Genomic DNA, 16469 nt, shown 5'->3' on the forward strand with positions numbered 1-16469 from the left:
ATATTGAGTCCTCAAACATATAATGACATGTTTACTCCCTCCCAGATACCGGAGAGTCCGGGATGTGGGCGTCGGGTCCAGACGTATGTGCCCAGCCCGACCACCCACTCCTGCACCCTGCCACGCCCACACCCCCGCCCACAGCCCCTCCACTCCGTCGACCTCCCACACATGACCTCCAGCAACCATAAGTACTATACACTCAAGATTAACTGTACCAGACAGAGCAATGAGAGCTTCGTCTGAGACCTTTGTTCCCTTGAAGCTTCGTCTGGAACGTTTCTTCTCCGGAGCTTCGTCTGGAACCTTTGTTCTCCTGAAGCTTCGTCTGGAGCCTTTGTTCCCCCTGAAGCTTCGTCTGGAACCTTTCTCCTCTGGAGTTCGTCTGGAACCTTTGTTCTCCTGAAGCTTCGTCTGGAACCTTTGTTCCCCTGAAGCTTCGTCTGGAACCTTTGCTCTCTGGAGCTTCGTCTGGAACGTTTGCTCTCTGGAGCTTCGTTTGGAACGTTTGCTCTCTGGAGCTTCGTCTGGAACGTTTGCTCTCTGGAGCTTCGTCTGGAACGTTTGTTCTCTGAAACTTCGTCTGGAACGTTTGCTCTCTGGAGCTTCGTCTGGAACGTTTGCTCTCTGGAGCTTCGTTTGGAACGTTTGCTCTCTGGAGCTTCGTCTGGAACGTTTGCTCTCTGGAGCTTCGTCTGGAACGTTTGTTCTCTGAAACTTCGTCTAGAACGTTTGCTCTCTGGTGCTTCGTCTGGAACGTTTGCTCTCTGGAGCTTCGTTTGGAACGTTTGCTCTCTGGAGCTTCGTTTGGAACGTTTGCTCTCTGGAAGGCAATGTTTCTCCTCAAAATTCCGTCACTGGCCAACAATATTGTCACTAAAGTCTTCGGAACACTTGTGTTACTGAACCAGAGATAACATTAAGATGAAGAAGTTTCGTCAGAGTGATAGACCACGTCTCAAGCCCTCAACACTATCCTTCAACAGCCACAGAACTGATATATCAGGACGGCCGTCGACCCTGAGAGTGACCTCTGGTGGTCAACCCAGGTCATTACTGACTATCCCATGGCACTGTGGCTCTCTGGCGCCCCCGGGTCACGCCGGTGAACTGACTCAGTATAACGGTCGCTATGTGAGGGAGTAATATATATACAGTGTCCTTTACCATATTGGTATCAAATGCGCCATTATCCGTTACTTGTGCAATGCTTTTTGCAACACACGGCAGTACCGTGGTTAGTGAAAGACTTGACACACCCTGTATGTGGGTGTGGTTCACTAAACTGTTGTAGTGTCGCCATATTGGTGACACATACACGAGGCTGTATTAGTACTGTATGTGTGTATGTGTGTATGTGTGTGGTATTATGAAGCAATATAGAGTCAACCAACATGTTTTGTGATATGTTAAAAATGTTTATAATGTTTTGTGTGAAAAGATTAAAATGTTAGAAAATAAAAATGGAATTTCTGATAGAGATGACTCACTGAACAGACATTATAGATAAGGTGGTGAAATATTAAATATTTTTATGTTAATGGGGCGAATTATGCTGGTATGTGGCGAGTATATGACCAGAACACATATGAATACTTATATGCATGCATGCATGCATACATACATACATACATACATACATACATACATACATACATACATACATACATACATACATACATGCATGCATGCATGCATGCATACATACATACATACATACATACATACATACATACATACATACATACATACATGCATACATACATGCATGCATGCATGCAAAACATAGATACATGCAAAACATAAATACATTCACACTCATACATGAGCGGGTGCGCGCGCACACACACACACACACACACACACACACACACACACACACACACACACACACACACACACACACACACACACACACACACACACACACACACACGCACAACGGGGAAATTAACACGGAAAGACAAGGATGGATTATTTAACACGAGTGGAACACGAACAAGGGAACACAGGTGGAGACTGAGTACCCACATGAGCCACAGGGACGTTAAAAACAACTTTGTCAGTGTCAGAGTAGTTAACAGATGGAATGCATTAAGCAGTGATGTGGTGGAGGCTGACTCCATACACAGTTTATAATGTAGATATGATAGAGCTCAGTAGGCTCAGGAACCTGTACACCAGTTGATTGAATTGAGAGCTGAGGCTGGAACCCCTGCAAGCACAACTAGGTGAGTAGACACCCACAAACAATGATGACGCGCTCACACAAACACACACAAACAAGCCTACAAACTCCATCACTCAATCAAAGTGTTTTCAATTAAACAAAACTTATATTAAGTGATCCTTTTAAATTATTTTGTAAGAGGATTCAAAATCTTTACGTAATCGCTAATATCAAAATGTAATTAATATATTATTGGATCAAAATATCATGAGTAATTATTTCGAAACTATATATATATATATATATATATATATATATATATATATATATATATATATATATATATATATATATATATATAATCTACTTGACTGAAGACCAGGGTTGACATATCAACATGTTGGCGTTTTGTGAAAAGGTGATAATGATATTTCTCGCTGTTATTGTTGGTTAATCATATCTCTCTTCCTCTCTATCTCTCTGTCTCTGTCTGTCTCTGTCTGTCTGTCTCTCTCTCTCTCTCTCTCTCTCTCTCTCTCTCTCTCTCTCTCTCTCTCTCTCTCTCTCTCTCTCTCTCTCTCTCTCTCTCTCTCTCTCTCTCTCTCTCTCTCTCTCTCTCTCTCTCTCTCTCTCTCTCCCTCTCTCCCTCTCTCTCTGTGTACACAGCCTCTCATTCTGTTTGTACAGGACCTGACATGCTGTTTGTTCAGGGCCTGACATGCTGTTTGTTCAGGGCCTGACATGCTGTTTGTTCAGGGCCTGACATGCTGTTTGTACAGGACCTGACATGCTGTTTGTACAGGGCCTGACATGCTGTTTGTTCAGGGCCTGACATGCTGTTTGTTCAGGGTCTGACATGCTGTTTGTTCAGGGCCTGACATGCTGTTTGTTCAGGGCCTGACATGCTGTTTGTACAGGGCCTGACATGCTGTTTGTTCAGGGCATGACATGCTGTTTGTTCAGGGCCTGACATGCTGTTTGTACAGGGCCTGACATGCTGTTTGTTCAGGGCCTGACATGCTGTTTGTTCAGGGCCTGACATGCTGTTTGTTCAGGGCCTGACATGCTGTTTGTTCAGGGCCTGACATGCTGTTTGTACAGGGCCTGACATGCTGTTTGTTCAGGGCCTGACATGCTGTTTGTACAGGGCCTGACATGCTGTTTGTTCAGGGCCTGACATGCTGTTTGTTCAGGGCCTGACATGCTGTTTGTTCAGGGCCTGACATGCTGTTTGTTCAGGGCCTGACATGCTGTTTGTTCAGGGCAACTACTGCTTCTGAACAAGATTATATTACATGTTTATATTTTGGAAAAAAATAAAGGTTTTCATGCTTTCTATTAAGACTTTGATTTACAGCCTTGTGTATGGCTCTCATAACATTTGTTTATTGATAAATGAGAAATCCAAGAAGACCAAAAAACAGAGTGAGTTTATGAGTTTCATACATTGCCAGAAACCCTGCTGCCAAGGCCATTACCTTAAATTAATGTCCGTAATAAATAGTTAAATTTAATAACATTGTTATTTTTCTAAAGCCAGCAGCCATTGTCCTCACCGGGCTGAGACCATTTGGCAGAAGGGCCTCGAAAACATGAAACTAACGTAAGTGTAATTATTTCTCAAACTGTTGTCATATGTTCGGATTAAGATCCCGAACCGAAGTGAGTTCGAGTGAAACCTCTGATGGTAATTATACTCTGTACGAACTGAGTGAAACTTTACTGAAACTATCGCCTTCATATAGCTGCATATATGTAAAGTAATTAGATGGTTGACAACAGGTTTATAACAAAACTATAACAAATTTATATTTATACAAATTATAAACAAATTATAACAAATTTATACCTAGAAAATTGTTCTCGAGTTTAGTGAATAATAAATTATATTACTAAAATTATATATTTTTATTTTTGTTGTCAAAATATTTAGCGAGGTGAAGTTGGCGGGCAGCGACAAAAATTGTCGCTGGGGTTAAATTATATCTGCCTGGCACTGTGTTCCCTCTCGACCGACCTATGTGAGCCCCGTACCCCAGACCTGTTCCCCTGCAAGGTTGAGTGTTTTAAGCCTCTGGGCCTCATATCTCGGACAAAGGGACAGGTATTTTCTCTCACAGATGTAGATTGTGCGATTTTATACACATTTACACTATTTTATACACATTTACACTATTTTATACACATTTACACTATTTTATACACATTTACACTATTTTATACACATTTACACTATTTTATACACATTTACACTATTTTATACACATTTACACTATTTTATACACATTTACACTATTTTATACACATTTACACTATTTTATACACATTTACACTATTTTATACACATTTACACTATTTTATACACATTTACACTATTTTATACACATTTACACTATTTTATACACATTTACACTTAGTATTCACATTCCAATTTATATTCCTTATATTATTTTCACTTCTTTTCTATATCACAACTTACAGAAAATTATCCTAGCTCAATCTTACATAGTGGTCCCACTGTGTGTACTTTGTTCTCACTCTTGTTATGCTGTGTTCTCTATACATCTGTATGTTCAAACATTTGTTACACAGTGTTCTTCACACTATTGTTACAAACTGTTCTTCTTAATATTATTTCAAAGAATTTTTGACTATTGTTACAAAGTGTTCTTCACACAGTTGTTATTAAGTGTTCTTAACTACTGTTACAAAGTGACATTCTTACTATTGCTACAGCGTGTTCTTTTTAGTACTGTTACAAAGTGTTCTTCACGGTACTGTTACAAAGTGTTCTTCACGGTACTGTTACAAAGTGTTCTTCACGGTACTGTTACAAAGTGTTCTTCACGGTACTGTTACAAAGTGTTCTTCACGGTACTGTTACAAAGTGTTCTTCACGGTACTGTTACAAAGTGTTCTTCACGGTACTGTTACAAAGTGTTCTTCACGGTACTGTTACAAAGTGTTCTTCACGGTACTGTTACAAAGTGTTCACACTGGGAATAATGGATCAAATGAAAATGTGTCAGAAGCTTCACAGAACGATTTTGCCATAAACAAAGAGAGTAATATATGTTTAGATTTACAGTTACCCCCACAGCCCCCCATGTTCTATGTTCCATGGTAGACTCGGGTGTGTTGAGGCCCATGCAGACTCGCAACCCACACAAGCCACACACTACCCGCACAACACACACACTACACGCACAAGCCACACACTACACACACAAGCCACACACTACCCGCACAAGCCACACTACCCGCACATTCCACCAGACCTCTAATATTTACGACAGAATTCCCCTGTGACTTCCTCAGCAATTCCTTCTCCGTCTTCAGATAACCAAAATCTCCAGATATCTGAGCTTGACCCATACTGAACTTAAAATAAAAAAAACAGCATAGTTTCCTTAACATACACTTCATATGCTCATTACATAATGTTCAATGGGCATGTTTTTTCTGCCAACAGCATTGTTTCCTTAACATACACTTCATATGCTCATTACATAATGCTCAATGGGCATGTTTTTTCTGCCAACAGCATAGTTTCCTTAACATACACCTCATATGCTCATTACATAATGTTCAATGGGCATGTTTTTTCTGCCAACAGCATAGTTTCCTTAACATACACTTCATATGCTCATTACATAATGTTCAATGGGCATGTTTTTTCTGCCAACAGCATGCTCCGAATGATAATTATTATACTCAATATTTTTGCTTTAAATTTAACATTCTGCCGAAAGGAAATCTTTTTTCCTCACGGACCGGCCTGGTGGCGACACACAGGAAAATATTATTCCTTTTTTCCTGACGGCGCGAAAGCCGATATGTCAAGATGGAATATAAAGTTGCTGCAGTGTGCGGTGCTCAGTACACAGGCTGCAGTGTGGGGTGCTCAGTACACAGGCTGTAGTGTGGGGTGCTCAGTACACAGGCTGCAGTGTGGGGTGCTCAGTACACAGGCTGCAGTATGGGGTGCTCAGTACACAGGCTGCAGTGTGGGGTGCTCAGTACACAGGCTGCAGTATGGGGTGCTCAGTACACAGGCTACAGTGTGGGGTGCTCAGTACACAGGCTGCAGTGTGGGGTGCTCAGTACACAGGCTGCAGTGTGGGGTGCTCAGTACACAGGCTGCAGTGTGCGGTGCTCAGTACACAGGCTGCAGTGTGGGGTGCTCAGTACACAGGCTGCAGTGTGGGGTGCTCAGTACACAGGCTGCAGTATGGGGTGCTCAGTACACAGGCTGCAGTATGGGGTGCTCAGTACACAGGCTGCAGTGTGGGGTGCTCAGTACACAGGCTGCAGTATGGGGTGCTCAGTACACAGGCTACAGTGTGGGGTGCTCAGTACACAGGCTACAGTGTGGTGTGCTCAGTACACAGGCTGCAGTGTGGTGTGCTCAGTACACAGGCTGCAGTGTGGGGTGCTCAGTACACAGGCTGCAGTATGGGGTGCTCAGTACACAGGCTGCAGTATGGGGTGCTCAGTACACAGGCTGCAGTGTGGGGTGCTCAGTACACAGGCTGCAGTATGGGGTGCTCAGTACACAGGCTACAGTGTGGGGTGCTCAGTACACAGGCTACAGTGTGGTGTGCTCAGTACACAGGCTGCAGTGTGGTGTGCTCAGTACACAGGCTGCAGTGTGGGGTGCTCAGTACACAGGCTGCAGTATGGGGTGCTCAGTACACAGGCTACAGTGTGGTGTGCTCAGTACACAGGCTGCAGTGTGGGGTGCTCAGTACACAGGCTGCAGTGTGGGGTGCTCAGTACACAGGCTGCAGTGTGGGGTGCTCAGTACACAGGCTGCAGTGTGGGGTGCTCAGTACACAGGCTGCAGTGTGGGGTGCTCAGTACACAGGCTGCAGTGTGGTGTGCTCAGTACACAGGCTGCAGTGTGGGGTGCTCAGTACACAGGCTACAGTGTGGTGTGCTCAGTACACAGGCTGCAGTGTGGTGTGCTCAGTACACAGGCTGCAGTTTGAAGTGCTCAGTACACAGGCTGTAGTGTGGGATGCTCAGTACACAGGCTGCAGTGTGGGGTGCTCAGTACACAGGCTGCAGTGTGCTGTGCTCAGTACACAGGCTGCAGTTTGAGGTGCTCAGTACACAGGCTGCAGTGTGGGGTGCTCAGTACACAGGCTGCAGTGTGGTGTGCTCAGTACACAGGCTGCAGTGTGGTGTGCTCAGTACACAGGCTGCAGTGTGGTGTACCCAGGTTACAGTGTGGTGTGCTCAGTACACAGGTTACAGTGTGGTGTGCTCAGTACACAGGTTACAGTGTGGTGTGCTCAGTACATAGGCTGCAGTGTGGTGTACCCAGGTTACAGTGTGGTGTGCTCAGTACACAGGTTACAGTGTGGTGTGCTCAGTACACAGCTGCAGTGTGGTGTGCTCAGTACACAGGTTACAGTGTGGTGTGCTCAGTACACAGCTGCAGTGTGGTGTGCTCAGTACACAGGCTGCAGTGTGGTGTGCTGAGTACACAGGCTGCAGTGTGGTGTGCTCAGTACACAGGCTGCAGTGTGGTGTGCTCAGTGCACAGGCTGCAGTGTGGTGTGCTCAGTACACAGGCTGCAGTATGGTGCGCTCAGTACACAGGTTACAGTGTGGTGTACACAGGCTGCAGTGTGGTATGCTTAGTAAACAGGCTACAGTGTGGTGTGCTCAGTACACAAGTTACAGTATGGTGTTCTCAATACAAAGGTTACATTGTGATGTGCTCAATACACAGGTTACAGTGAGATGTGCTCAGTACACAGGCTACAGGGTGATCAGGTTGTTTGCATGCAAGTCCCTCCTAACCACTCCTCACAATTGAGCTACCTTGGTGTGTATTGTGCAGGGTGAGCAGTGTGTTGGTGTTGTGTTGGAGTATGAGGAGAATCAAAAGGTAGAATTCCTCCCAGAAATGGAGTTCGTATCCTGCTCACTCCTTATGGAGGATCATTAAATCAGGTTAATGGCTCAGATTAAAGTTTCCTCACATTGTATAACTGATGTGTTACTTAGTCAGTCTTGGGTACAAGTCCATTATATCATCAAGTGTTCCAGTATTCACATAGTATTTACAGAGTTATGCATACCTCAGCCCAGGAGCGCGAAAGTCAGTCAATGTGGGACATTCTACAATATAATGTTCAAGGGAGTGCATGTTTTCTCTTTCACAAAGGTAAGGCTTTGTGCTGAGTATCAGGGCTGAGTATCAGCGCTGAGTGGCTGTGACGAGTATCTAGGCTGAGTATCTGTGCTGAGTATATGTGATTAATATCTGTACTGAGTATCTGTGATTAATATCCATACTGAGTATCTGTCATTAGTATCTATGTAGAGTGTCTGAGGTAAGTCTGTGCTGATAATCTATACTGACTATATTTACTGATTATCTCAGCACACGTTGTGCTCTGAGTAACAGCACAAAGAATGTAAAGCTCACGATACTTTAGCTTTAATTTAACACTAACAAAAACAGCGCTCATCAGCTAATTAACACTCGCAAAAAAACATGCATATTAAAATGGCCTGGATCTGAATACTAGACAAAGACCAGCAGCATTAATCACTACTCTGGCTCAACAAAAGCCTCAATCGCCTTTTTTTGTAATGGTGCAACAAATTCCTAAGCTTGACGCCTTGTTTTGATAATTATTTACGTATTTAGTGAAGAGGAATGGACAGTTTCTGAAGATAAAAGGTTCATGTAGCCGGCAATCTGTTTGGCGAATCTTGGGCGAGTTTCTCTGTGGATTGTCACGCTGTTCCTGAGTGATTAGATGCGGATTGGTTGATACATTCCATTTAGATTCGATTGTTTTTATTATCTTTGTTTTGTAAAATTCCTTTGCGGGCCGCAAGCCTCTGGCTGGTCCTCGACCACCCGCACTGGTCGCTGTCTTGAAGGAAGATTTGGCTCCTTCGTTACCTCCTTGGCTGGGGGAAAACATTTCTTTCTTTTTTCTTTCTTTTTTTCTTTCTTTTTTTCTTTCTTTTTTTCTTTCTTTTTTCTTTTGAGCCGAAGACATACTGGAGTGCCAGAGCCAGTCTGTCTCTCACAGCAGACGCCCTGGCACTGTCTCCATCGCTCACCACCACCAGTCTACTTATTAACGAGGCAATATCCTATTACACTGTCAAGCTGATTGCATTCCTCTTGTGTGAGTATATAACACTTGCAAGTTGCCTCACGACACCAATATTTGACCCGTCAACTGCGTCTTCCAGCACTGCTTAGTAGAGCGTCGGTCCAGGTGATTGGGCACCGCTTCTTAACGATGCCTAACTGTCTCAGTTCTAATCCTATAATCAGATTACTTCCAATTGCTATGTACACAGGTTCGACTCCTTCCTCCGTATGTTTCCCTCTAAGACGGTCCGGCGACGAAGGACCTTCTCGCAAGGACAGTGTTTGTTCCTTGTCGTTGTCACTTCAACCCACGTCAACCTATCGCCTGTGGCCCTTCGACCTCCACTCTGGATCTTCGTGCATCAATCGCCGCTTTCCTCAGAGAAACTCATTGTGTTCTGTGATTAGTTGATTAGTGAAGATGAGGCCACCCAAGAGGTGGTGAGGCCAAGGGTGCCTTATATAGTGTTCTGTGTCTTTAACTGGGTCCTTATACCTGAGATCAGTGGGTGGTGGTGGACCCCATACCCATCCTCTGGGTGGCAGTGGACCCCATACCCATCCCGTGAGGGGTAGTGGACCCCATACCCATCCCGTGAGGGGTAGTGGACCCCATACCCATCCCGTGAGGGGTAGTGGACCCCATACCCATCCCGTGAGGGGTAGTGGACCCCATACCCATCCCGTGAGGGGTAGTGGACCCCATACCCATCCCGTGAGGGGTAGTGGACCCCATACCCATCCCGTGAGGGGTAGTGGACCCCATACCCATCCCGTGAGGGGTAGTGGACCCCATACCCATCCCGTGAGGGGTAGTGGACCCCATACCCATCCCGTGAGGGGTAGTGGACCCCATACCCATCCCGTGAGGGGTAGTGGACCCCATACCCATCCCGTGAGGGGTAGTGGACCCCATACCCATCCCGTGAGGGGTAGTGGACCCCATACCCATCCCGTGAGGGGTAGTGGACCCCATACCCATCCCGTGAGGGGTAGTGGACCCCATACCCATCCCGTGAGGGGTAGTGGACCCCATACCCATCCCGTGAGGGGTAGTGGACCCCATACCTATCCCGTGAGGGGTAGTGGACCCCATACCCATCCCGTGAGGGGTAGTGGACCCCATACCCATCCCGTGAGGGGTAGTGGACCCCATACCCATCCCGTGAGGGGTAGTGGACCCCATACCCATCCCGTGAGGGGTAGTGGACCCCATACCCATCCCGTGAGGGGTAGTGGACCCCATACACATCCCGTGAGGGGTAGTGGACCCCATACCCATCCCGTGGGACGATTGCGGAAAAAGCTACAGAGACACAATGTGCTCGAGAACTGAACCCTAAAGTTCATTTCGTTACAGTCTTGATAATCTTGTCGCCTCTTACATGTCGTCACTTCAAAAACGACCACATGTACAGTCTCTAAGCTATGTAGTTTATATGTGCGGTGAGCCAGTTGTATAATGTGGTGTGCTTACTATATTCCCCGTGGAAAGCTTACAGTCACCCTATACCTGAGCTCGTCCTAAGCTGTCGTACTAAAGTGCCTTTATCCTAACCTGCCAGAGGACCCTAAACAGAAAACGGGACAGTATATGTCTATTTCGCGAGCTGCTTCCAACTTTCTAGTACGACAATTTACGGCCTGAGGTACGGGACGGACATAGGCTGGTCGGTGTAGGTCTCAGTTAAATGATTTATGAATTATTATTAATTATTCAACAAATCTGCGATCCCATCCGAGTCTCACAGACTCAATTCATGGCGATTGTGAAATATTGGTGGTGATAACCGTAGACTTTTTCGTCTTAAGAAAAAACTGAATCCTTCAACAAATTGTTTATATTGTTCCTTAATATTATATTTTATGAAAAGGGTGAGGGGATAAGCAGGTAGAGGAAGAGGGGAGGGGTGAGGGGAAAGGGACAGGTAGGGGAAGGGGGATAGTGGGTGTGTGAGAGGTTGATGTGGGAGGGGAAAGGATGGATCTAGAGGAAGAGGGGAGGGGTGAGGGGAAAGGGACAGGTAGGGGAAGGGGGATAGTGGGTGTGTGAGAGGTTGATGTGGGAGGGGAAAGGATGGATCTAGAGGAAGAGGGGAGGGGTGAGGGGAAAGGGACAGGTAGGGGAAGGGGGATAGTGGGTGTGTGAGAGGTTGATGTGGGAGGGGAAAGGATGGATCTAGAGGAAGAGGGGAGGGGTGAGGGGAAAGGGACAGGTAGGGGAAGGAGGATAGTGGGTGTGTGAGAGGTTGATGTGGGAGGGGAAAGGATGGATCTGGCTAGATGGGCAGGGTTGGGGAAGGAAGGGAAGAGTGAGCGTTCAGGTGTGTGGGGAAGGGGGATAGACGTGGATAGTTGGATGGATAAGTGGATAGATGGATGAATAGATAAATAAGTAGATGAATGGATAGATAGCTGAATAGAATTATGAAAAATAAATGGATAGAGTGATGGAATGATAGATGGATGGATAGATGAGTAGGTGAATGTATAAATAGATGGATGGATCGATAGTGAGTTTGATGTAGAGAAAGACAGATAGATGGATAGATGAATAGATGGATAGATGGAGGGTCAGATGAATGGTTAGAAAGATGGATAGGAAAATGGATTGACATAGGGGGTTGACGACCGGATAGATAATAGATAGTTTGATATATAGATGGATAGGTAGATGGATATAGATGAATGGATAGATGAATACGTGAATACATAGACATGGTTGAATGCACAGACAGATAGATGGTTGGATAGACGAATAGATAGATGGATATATATGGATGTAAAAGTGAGTAGATCGATAGATAGATGAAAAATAGACTTTAAATGATGGACAGATTGATGGATAGATAGATAGATAGATAGATAGATAGATAGATAGATAGATAGATAGATAGATAGATAGATAGATAGATAGATAGATATATAGATAGATAGATAGATGGAGGAACAGATGGATAGGTAGATAGATGGATAATAGATGAATGGATAGATGGATGGATATATAGATAGACTAATATATAGATCCTGTTTTTTATTTACACTATTTTTTGTTAAATAACTTGATCTATCAGTTCCGTTATCTACCCTCTCTCTCTCTCTCTCTCTCTCTCTCTCTCTCTCTCTCTCTCTCTCTCTCTCTCTCTCTCTCTCTCTCTCTCTCTCTCTCTCTCTCTCTCTCACACACACACACACACACACACAGCCTACATCCTTCCCTTGGCTTCCTGGAAGCTGCTATCTTCCTCAGATATCTATTCCACGCCATTTGGTTATCTCCCGCGGTACTTATGTATCTATATTTCCCCCCATATGTTTCCCTTATTATGTGTTTATCTGCCTCCCTCTGTTCCTCGCCCCCTGCTTGCCTACACTAGTGTCTCACCTCACAACTCCTCCCAGGAGGTGATAACGCCCTCATGGGAGCAATGGTGCAGTGATAAGGTGCTCAGGTGATATATGGGCATAATCATATTCTCTATCACCTCATCTGTTCTCTATCTCTCTCTGTCTCTGTCTCTCTCTCTCTCTCTCTCTCTCTCTCTCTCTCTCTCTCTCTCTCTCTCTCTCTCTCTCTCTCTCTCTCTCTCTCTCTCTCTCTCTCTCTCTCTCTCTCTCTCTCTCTCTCTCTCTCTCTCTCTCTCTCTCTCTCTCTCTCTCTCTCTCTCTCTCTCTCTCTCTCTCTCTCTCTCTCTCTCTCTCTTTCTCTCTCTCTCTCTCCCTCTCTCTCTCTTTCTTCCTCTCTTTTTCTTTCGTTCTTCTCTCTTTGAAAAGAAAGAACCTTATAGGTAGAAAGAGAGCTTGGTACAAGAGGATTATGAATGGGGAAGTCAGTTTAGAACAAGAATTCGTACAACTGGTTAGAAATGTTACAAAAGAGATAAGGAGGACTAAACCCAACTATGGAGTTAGTATAGCAGGGCAAGCGAAGGCAAATCCTAAAGTTTTTTTCAGTTATTCGAACAAAGATTAAGGAAAGGATAGGTCCATTAAAAACTGAGACAGGTCAGATAACGGATAATGACGAGGAGATGAGTAGTATTTTTAATAAATACTTTATCTCTGTATTTACTAAGGAGGATCATAACAAATGGGCCTTCAGCCGAACAGTCTATGTGGGTGGGGACGAGGACAGGTTGACTAGTTTAGCAGTTACCAGGGAGGATGTTATTAAACAAATAGTGAAACTCAAACCAAACAAATACCCAGGGCCGGATGAAGTCTTTGCCAGGGTGCTGAAGGAATGCAAAGAGGAACTTTACGAGCCACTGTCTACCATATTTAATAAATCAATAGAGTCAGGCAAAGTGCCAGAGTCATGGAAGGTAGCTAATATGGTATCAATTTTTAAGGCAGGAGATAGATCACTTGCATCAAACTATCGGTCAATTAGCTTAACGTCTATTGTGGGAAAGTTAGTTGAATCGAAGTTGCAAATATCATTCGTCTTCATCTTGAAAAACATGGATTAATAAATGATTCACAACATGGTTGTACAAATGGCCATTCATGCTTAACAAAATTGTTATCATTTCATTCACAGTACACAGGTTACAGTACATAAAATAATTTGTTATCATTTCATTCACAGTACACAGTACACAGGTTATACTGCCCCCAGCATAGTTGGGGCAGTAGACAGTGGTAAGGATTGTGATGTTGTGTACCTTGACTTTAGCAAAGCTTTTGATACAGTGCCACATGAAAGATTCATTAAAAAGATAGAGGCTCACGGGACTGGGGTGCTGCCATATATTGCTGGTATGTTGACAACAGTATATGTAAGTACCTGAAGTCAGACGTTGGCAGCAGTTGAAGGAGACATTTGGGCAGAATTCAGAGTTAAGTTTTACTTACGAGATGGAGAGTGATGGGAAGCTGCCCTTTCTAGATGTAACAGTCGCAGAAAAAAATGGAGGTTTTCATATTGAAGTCTTCACTAAGGAAACAAACATACGAATGTGCCTTAATGCCAATAGTGACTGCATAGACAGGTACAAGAGGAGTGCTGTCAACGCTTACGTCGACCGGGCTCTCAGTCACAGCTCAGGATGGAAGCAGGTCGACGAAGAACTCTGTAGAGTAAGACAGATCCTAGTCAACAATGTCTTCTCTAACGGTTTTGTTGAAGACGACATAATAAGAAAGGTGAAACGGCATGCAACCTCTGAAGAGTCAACCAACACAACACCTGTACCCCCTATTAGACTGTTTTACAGGAACTTCTTTTCCACGGCCCTAAAAACGGAGGAAAGACGCCTGAAAGATATTATTGATAGGAACGTTATCCCACGTAATCATCCATTTGTTTCATTGACTTGTTCTGTACCTCCTCACCCAAAAAGAATATAAGCCTGTGAAAAAATATGGTAAATTAATCTTAGAGTGTAAGGAGTGACCTTGTAAAACGCATCCCTAGGCGTCAGACCAAAAATAAAAGTGTGAAAATTAACTTTGAAGAGTTAATTTTTCAACTACCCTCGACAGTGATGAAAGACATAAGATATATTGAAAAGATTCGTGTTAGAATCATTAATTTTACCCTTTCGGTGATATTCAACAACATATGTTGCCAAGAAATACTGCTACCAAAATATACTAATATATATATATATATATATATATATATATATATATATATATATATATATATATATATATATATATATATATATATATATATATATATATATATATATATATATATTGGTGTAAACTGGCAGCAGGTTTTCTTTCAAACATGTTTCATTGAATATGACCGCATATTCTGTATTTATTATTTTCTGGTTTAGGGCTTCTATCCCTCTAACTATTTTCTTAGCATCAGGGCTTAATTGGAATAGGAGTTTTTTTTAGATATATACAAGAGTTGTTACATTCTTGTAGAGCCACTAGTACGCGTAGCGTTTCGGGCAAGTCCTTAATCCTATGGTCCCTGGAATACGATCCCCTGCCGCGAAGAATCGTTTTTTCATCCAAGTACACATTTTACTGTTGCGTTAAACAGAGGCTACAGTTAAGGAATTGCGCCCAGTAAATCCTCCCCGGCCAGGATACGAACCCATGGCATAGCGCTCGCGGAACGCCAGGCGAGTGTCTTACCACTACACCACGGAGACTGCTGCTGTAGTTATTGTAAGAGTGATTAGTGAAGTGTTAAGACACAAACATTACCCATGGGTAGTGGTCGAGGCTCCATGTCTCCTGTTACACAACAACTAGTGCTCCTTATAGCACGCCGTATTTTGACGTATAGTCTACCTAAAGCCAAAAACTCTTCCACAAGAAATTAGTAGCGGCTCGCGAAATTGACACAATTTCCCGTTTTCTGTTAAAGGTCCTCTTTTTCTTTTTCTTCTTACTTGTAAAAGAAAGACCAAAACAGAAGCACCAAGTATAACCGAGCACAAGCTCCACACCTACCTTGAGGTTACCTTGAGGTGCTTCCGGGTCTTAGCGTCCCCGCGGCCCGGTCGTCGACCAGGCCTCCTGGTTGCCGGACTGATCAATCAGGCTGTTGGACGCGGCTGCTCGCAGCCTGACGTATGAGTCACAGCCTGGTTGATCAGGTATCCTTTGGAGGTGCTTATCCAGTTCTCTCTTGAACACTGTGAGGGGTCGGCCAGTCACTGCCACCACACATCAACAAACACCATAACTCAGAAATGCATCATTGAACATTCAGAATAACACTTCACAGAACAACAAAGAACACGGAATAACAATAACCACGGTGAACATGACGCACAGAGCAAGAGAACGCAAAAGTGAAAAGATAAACAGAACAATACCAAATAACATAGGAACATACACGAAGTTCCGCACCACCCACACGCGGCGCCCCAAGTTCGGACAGTAACTACAAGACCACCCACACGCGGCGTCCCAAGTTCGGACAGTAACTACAAGACCACCCACACGCGGCGTCCCAAGTTCGGACAGTAACTACAAGACCACCCACACGCGGCGTCCCAAGTTCGGACAGTAACTACAAGACCACCCACACGCGGCGTCCCAAGTTCGGAAAGTAACTACAAGACCACCCACACGCGGCGTCCCAAGTTCGGACAGTAACTACAAGAGTGCACACACGCGGCGCCCCAAGTTCGGACAGTAACTACAAGAGTGCACACACGCGGCGCCCCAAGTTCGGACAGTAACTACAAGAGT

The sequence above is a fragment of the Procambarus clarkii genome, chromosome 59 (assembly GCF_040958095.1).
Source record: "Procambarus clarkii isolate CNS0578487 chromosome 59, FALCON_Pclarkii_2.0, whole genome shotgun sequence".
NCBI classification, from domain to species: domain Eukaryota; kingdom Metazoa; phylum Arthropoda; class Malacostraca; order Decapoda; family Cambaridae; genus Procambarus; species Procambarus clarkii.